Here is a 7,119-nt window from a genome sequence, read left to right on the forward strand (position 1 = left end):
AGGTCTGTGCCACCCAGACTGGCTAACATGATTTGTTGTCTTAGTAGGAATTGGATTTCTGGCCTCAGGCTTTGGCTTATGTCTATGAAACTGCATTTTCTTCTAATGATGTAACCAACTATTTGAGAGACCATTTTAGGGGGAAATGAGAGTGGTTCTAGGAAATAAATGCTTCCTGCACCAAAGCAAATCTGATAAGAATTCACAATCCACTTGGAAAATCTGTACTTAAAACAATTCTAATTTGGACGCTACTTCAGTGACTGTTGTGCCTTTATTAGCTGAGTGACTTATGCTGCCAAGACACGTGACTTTAATCCAAAACTATTTCCACACAGTGCTGAAAATAGCAGGCCAGAATGAGGTGGACACAGGCAACCTGAGACAGTCATGTACTCCAGGAGTCACACTATAATTAGAAGAAAAAGGAGGCTGGAGAAAAAATAAGGTCAAAGAAACAACCAAGGCTGGGCATCAGGGCACACACCTGTCATCCCAGTACTCTGGGAGGCTGAGGCAGGAGGATCACAAGTTATAGCCCAGCCTGGGCAACTTAACAGTTCAGCAAGACCCTGTTTCAAAATAAAAAATTAAAAAGGTTGGAGATGTAGCTCAGTGTGAAGACCCTGTATTCAATCCCCTATAAAAGAAAGAAAGGGAGGAAAAATGAGAGGGAGGAAGACAGGGAGGGAGGAAGAGCTTTTCTTTAATTCAGACCTGATTCTGTTTCCCAGGATGCAATGAGAAAATGGGCTTCTTGCTTGGGTTTCCTGCAGGATGCCCTGGTTCACATCTCTTGCACACAGAGAGTGGTCTTTCTGTAAAGCAACTTCCCTCTTCACAGAAGAAACGTACTGCTAGTATTTTTGGAACTGCAGCATAATGAAACCTCCCATTCCCAGCACCAACAAATCCCTTTGCCTTTCTGTTAGAGTTAGCCACAAGTCGTATGCTTTATGCTCAAATCAGTGCCTTCCAGCATTAGACAAATATATGTGTTTAGTGCCAGATATGGAGATTCCCCTTAGGCTGTGATGGCCACAGCATCTGTAGATTAGCAACGGGATCAGTCAAGTTCCCTTGGTCCACCATGCTGTGTCTTGCTGATACAGAAGGAAGGGAGACTGGATGCCATTCTGCAGCCTGAGTCCGGGCAGCTGCTGGAAAATTCATGCACTGCTGCCACCTCCACTGTCAGGGACATCACGCTGCCTTCTCTGCACCAGCCAGACTTGCATCTAGGTACAGTAACAGGCAACTTAGCTTAATAATTGACGTTCTCCAAGATTACTCTTAAGGAGTAATTCTTAAGTGGGGGCATTGTGTATTTAACACTTTAAAATTAGATCCTAAAATAAAGAAAAATCCCTTCAGGTTGCACGTTTATTTCTTGAAGGCTCTGCTTTGATTTTTACCATGTAGACCCTGGGATGTCATGGGGTACACGAGAGAACCCTGAGAGGACAAAGGAGACCAAGCTAATGGCACCGGGCCTTTGCACTCCCATCTGGGGTCCAATCAGAGTACTGTATTTGGAATTCCTATGCAGGGCTCCATTTTGGGAAAAAAATCTCTATACCCAAAAAAGAAAAGTGTGTGTCTGTGTGCACATGTAGATAACACATGCATATTCACTAAACCATCCTTTAGGGCTGTTTCTCTTGCAACTGCTATAGCTATAAATTCACCTTACTCTAATTGAAAACCAACTTATTACAGCCTAATGGAGAGAGATGTTATCAATCACTGTATCTGGAAAGAAAGTAGTTTCTGCCTTCTGCCACTGAGGACTTCGGGGATCTGACTGCATTACCAGGTGAAGTCTTCTTTTCTCTCCCTGTCCTCTGTGCTGGCTTTGTCCTCAGAAGCTGCCTCTACTGTGGCAGAAAAGGTGACCTCAGGGTCCTGAATTGGCACAGTTCTCAGCACCTGCAATCTCAGAGGAAAGAAAAGCTGAGCTCCCTATGTCCTTCTCACTTCCAGGTGATTCTGCTAGAGGCTTCTGGGCCACACATCCACTCTCAGGCCCGAACCCTCTCCCCTGGTGGAGAGGCACCTGCCACCCTCATGGAAGGGGAAGCTGCTTGGCCAGGAATATGACATGGCAACAAAAGAAAAGAATGTATGGGAAAGAGCCCTTACCCACCTGTCACTGAAACAAGGAAGGACAAAGTTGTTTCCTAGTGATATCAGACCTGTATTTCTAAATGGAACCTGAAAGCATAGCCTAAAACATTTTAACCTTCTCTGCCTGCAGAGCAAGGTGGGCATCTGTACCAGGTGGGAAGGCTGTGTGTACAGACCAGGTGTCAGGCCCTGTGAGGAGTGCAGACCCTCCACGGAGGAAGGCTGTGCAGTGCAGGGACCCAGGAGCAAGTAGGTGAGGTGACAGGACCTGCACAGGACATCCAGTTGGGAGGGCGAAGCTGGCATGGGGAGTCCAGCCTGGGGCTGCATGAAGGAGTGGCTCCTCCTGGTCAGGGTAAGCAGGACACACAGAATGGGTGACCCAGCACGAGCAGACAGGTGACACTGGGAACATCCAAAGACAGGAAAGTACTAGAAAATGATGCCTGTTGCCTCTTGTTCCCTTGGCTAAGATCTAGTGTAGTGTCATTCTTACCAGTTTAGTATCTGATACACCCTCTATCAAATGGACCTTTGGTCAGGAAGATAGGATAGGTGCTTGCTCCACCCCATGATCACACTGAGTTGGTGTTGAGGCACCTCCAGGAATGGCACACCAGCTGGGCGAATCATAAATAAATAAATAAATAACCAGCCTGTCATCTCAAAATTGTCAAGGTCATGAAAGTCAAGGAGGGATTCAGGGATGATGATAAATTCACCCATTGTTTTGCAAATACTGATCAAGCTTATCATACTACTGGGGATGCATAAAACAAACACGTAATGTTTGGAAATAAATATTATTGGAAAAGAAGCAGGATCTAGGGATAGGGAGTGACAGGGCTGCTGCTTTAGGTCAGATGGTCAGGGAAGGCACCGGAGGGAGAGATATTTGAGAAGGCAAATAAGAAAGGCGTTTTGCCAATATAGAGAAGATCTGTTCTGTGAATTTCCCAGGAAGATGTAAAAGAAATGCCTGCCTCTGAATTGGGAAGGAGCCAAGAACAACTGGGCCAAGTTCAGCATGGCAGTCAGTGAGTCCACTGGGGGGTCACTTACAGAGCATAGATACTCACGGGCAGCTGTCCTAGAGTCTCCACCCTCTCCTTACAGAGTGCCTGTTTTACATAGTACTCTAAGCTACATGGCAAAAAGCAAAAGCAAGAACCAGAATGAAATATTTCCTCCCCATCCAAAGCCCGAGGAAGAATTATATGTTTATGTGCACTGTGGACCCATCCTCATTGGATTCCACTGGTCTCAGCAAATGCAGTGATGGATAGCACAAAGCCTCAGCACGCAGGAGGGCCCATGGGACAGCTTGAGGGTCCCCACTACAAAATGGAGTTACTGTGGCCAGAGCCCAAGGACTGTTGTCCATATAAGATCATTCCCAGTTGACACAGCAAGTCTTGAGGTTCTGAGACAGGAATATGCTTATTGGTTTCAAAAAAGAACAAACAGGCCAGACTGATGGAGAAGGGAAAGCATAATAGAAAGTAGCTACAGGAATGAGCTGCATTCCGGCTGTATCAAGGCTTCCATGCCAGGGTAAGAAATTTGATCTTTACAGTTGTATAATGGGAAGCCACAGGAGAGTTCTGAAAGTAGGAGTGGCATGATTCAATTTGTGATTTAAAATGACCCCATTAGCTGCTGTTTAATCAAGACTACTAGCAACAAGAGTAGAAGCAGGGAGCTCAGTCAGAGGAGGCCCCTGTCACCCAGGTGAGACACGATGGCTTGGGCTGGGGTAGTCACAGAGAAGGAGCCTCCAAAAACAGGAACAGAGAATGTTCAGACACAAAGGTCTGTGATTATACAACTGGATTCTGGACAGTACATGTGAAGAATGGGGAATCATTCACCAGTCCTTTCCCCTTCCCTCAGAGAGCTCTTCCACCCCAAGCTCATTCAGGTCCCCCCCATGACCCCCCCCCCCATCACTGCTCCCAGATGCCACAGCACTTTGCTCCTAGGACAAAAGCAGGCCTGGTGCTTCCTCTTCTGGGCAGTGCTATTGTCTTCACTTCCAGATTCCAAGCTCCTGAGGGCAGGGAGGGTCCTTTCTTGGGCAACATCCAGCTTTAGGACTGCCTGAGCTGGAATCCTGGTACCCGCTGCATAATATCTGTGTTCATGTGGAAAGGGATGACTATAATGGAATGCAAGGGGAGAGATTTTTGTGGGTGAAGCTATGGTACCTCAGTAGTCTTTCTATTGGTTAGCCAAATCTCTGCAGCAGCTACTAGATAGGACAAGATTTCCAAAGTCATTTCTCTGATGGTCCTGAACAAAATTCTGGTTCTGGAGGAATAATTTCCAAACAGGCCTTATAAGCAATCAGCACTGAGTTCACCATGTCTGATTTAGCAACAAGATGTCCGGGTGCTTGTAGCATAAGATGGTGACTCAGGGGAGCATACCACAGAGCTCAGAGCCACTCCCTACTCCCACACACTACTCAGGCTATGAGTGGAGATCCTTTTCCATAAAGGCTGAAAGAAGGCAAAGGCATTTATTCCCCAAGGCTTACATTAAAAAAAAAAAAAAAGCCACTCAGAATCCCTTGTAATGATTTCATCTGCACATATTTCCCGATTTCTTTTGTTTTCTACCTCCTTTAGTAGATTTCTGTAAGCCTGAGCACTTTGCTTTTCTTTGTCATTGTTGGGGCCCCAGACCCAGAATAATAAAGGACACATAGTAGACACCAAATATAGGTGATTTGCTTTATAGAGAAACAGTGATTTGAAAATTTGAAAACTTGCCCAACTCTCATCTTTTTTTTTTTTTTTTTTGAGACAAGGTCTCAATTTGTAGTCCAGGCTGGCCTTGAACTCAAAGCAATCCTCCTGCCTTAGCCTCCCTAGGGCTGTGATGTGCCACCACACCCAGCTCCAACTGTAATATGTGATTCCTAATTGATCTGTGTAATTGTTAAGGATATAACCTAATTAAGTCAAGGGATACAATTTTTTAAACTTCTCAAAAAATCTTATTTTTTGAAAAAATTCACCTATTTTGTGAAGGAATGCATACTTACTGAGCATGGTGGTGCACATCTAATAAAGCTAGCACTCGGAAACCTGGGCCAAGAGCATCATAGGAGTTTAAGATCAGCCTGGGTTACTTAGTGACTTCAAGACCAGCTTGGGCTACATAGCAAGACTCTGTCTCAAAAACAAAGAAAAGGAAGAAAAGAAAAAAAGAAAGGAAGGAAGACAAGCAGGCAGCTTAATTAAACAGAAGAGGAAAAAAGGGAGCTAACAACTGGAAAATAACATGACAAGAATAAGTCAATACATATCAGTAATACCCATCAATGTTAATGGTCTCAATTCAACAATCAAAAGAAAGACTGGCAGAATGGATCAAATAGCAAGATCCAACAATATGCTACATAAAAGAAACACATTTAATTCGAAAAGAAACTCATAGACCGGGCCAGGGATTTAGCTCAGTGGCACTGTGCCTGCCTCACAAGCACAAGGTCCTGAGTTAGATCCCCGGCACCAAAAAAAATAAAAATAAAAGAAAGAAAGAAAAAGAAATTAGTAGACTGAAAGTCAAAGGATGGAAAACAATACTCCATGCCTACAAGAACCTGGAAAAAAAGCAGAGGTAGCTATTCTATTTGTAGATAAAGTGGCTTTCAAGCCAAGACTGATTAAGAGAGACAAAGAAGGTCACAACATCCTTGTAAAGGGAACAACCCAAGAAGAAAAGATAACAATCATAAATATATATGTGCTAAATACCCGTATACACAACTATATTAAACAAATATTAACAGACATGAAAAAACAATAAGCAATAACAGAATTGTAATGGAGGACCTCAATACCTCACTGTCATAGACAGATCAACTAAACAAAAAAATCAACAAAGAAATATCAGAACTGAACCAAGCTTTTGAAAAAATGAACATAGCAGGTGTCTACAGTGTTCAACCCCACAACATCAGAATACATATTCTTCTCAGCTGCACATGCAACATTCTCCAAAATAGACCACATAATAGCTTATGGAACATGCTTAAGTATATGCAAAAGAAATGAAATTATCCCATGCATATTATCAGACCATAGTGAAATGAGATTGGAAATCAATGGCAAAAGAGACCACAAAAACTTCATAAACTCATGGAAATTAATACCCTCCTAGGGCCGGGGATTTAGCTCAGTTGTTTCGCTGCCTGCTGTGCAAGCGCAAGGTCCCAAGTTCGATCCCCAGTACCAAAAAAAAAAAAAAAAAAAAAAAAAATTTAACACCCTCCTGAACAACCAATGGGTAACAGATGAAATTAAAGAATTAGACAGTTTCTACAATTAAATGATAATGCCAATACAACTTACTGGATGCAATGAAAGCAGTCTTAAAAGGAAAATTTATAGCAGTGAATTCTCATATCAGAAAAATAGAGTGAGCTCAAATAAACAACCTAATGTTGAACCTCAAGCATCTAGAAAAAGAAGAGTGAGTCAACCCAAAGCTTACATGAAGGAGGAAATGATAAAGGTAAGAGCAGAAATAATGCAATGGAGACTAAGAAAATAGTACAAAGAATCAATAAATTGAAGAGTTGGTTCTTTGAAAGATAGAAATAAAATTGACAAACCCTTAGTCAACCTTATCAAAAAAAAGGAAAGAAAAGATTCAAATTCCTACAATTAGGAATGAAAAGGGTGAAATCACAACAGAACCTACAGAAATACTGAAGATCATTAGTACCTACTTTGAGAACCCATACTCTAAAAAGACAATTTAGAAGAAATAGACAGATTCCTAGACAAATATGCATTACTAAAGCTGAATCAAGAGGATATAAAAATTATAAATAAGCCAGTATCAGTCAATGAAATTGAAGATGTACTTAAAAACCTACCAACAAAGAAAGATCAAATGCTGCCACTTCTTAAACTCTTTAATGAAATTGAAAAGGAAACAATTATCTCAAAGTCATTCCTGCAAGCAACCATTACCCTG

General features: G+C 42.5%; 1 pseudogene; it reads left to right on the top strand.

The window, feature by feature from the left end:
• The first annotated feature begins 2,575 nt into the window (after nt 1-2,575).
• On the top strand, nt 2,576-2,749 carry LOC147821777 (U2 spliceosomal RNA; annotated as a pseudogene).
• The last annotated feature ends 4,370 nt before the right edge of the window (nt 2,750-7,119 follow it).

Source organism: Heterocephalus glaber, unplaced genomic scaffold (genome assembly GCF_053883595.1).
Source record: "Heterocephalus glaber isolate CG9 unplaced genomic scaffold, H.glaber_assembly_v1.0 deba00001698, whole genome shotgun sequence".
NCBI lineage: Eukaryota > Metazoa > Chordata > Mammalia > Rodentia > Bathyergidae > Heterocephalus > Heterocephalus glaber.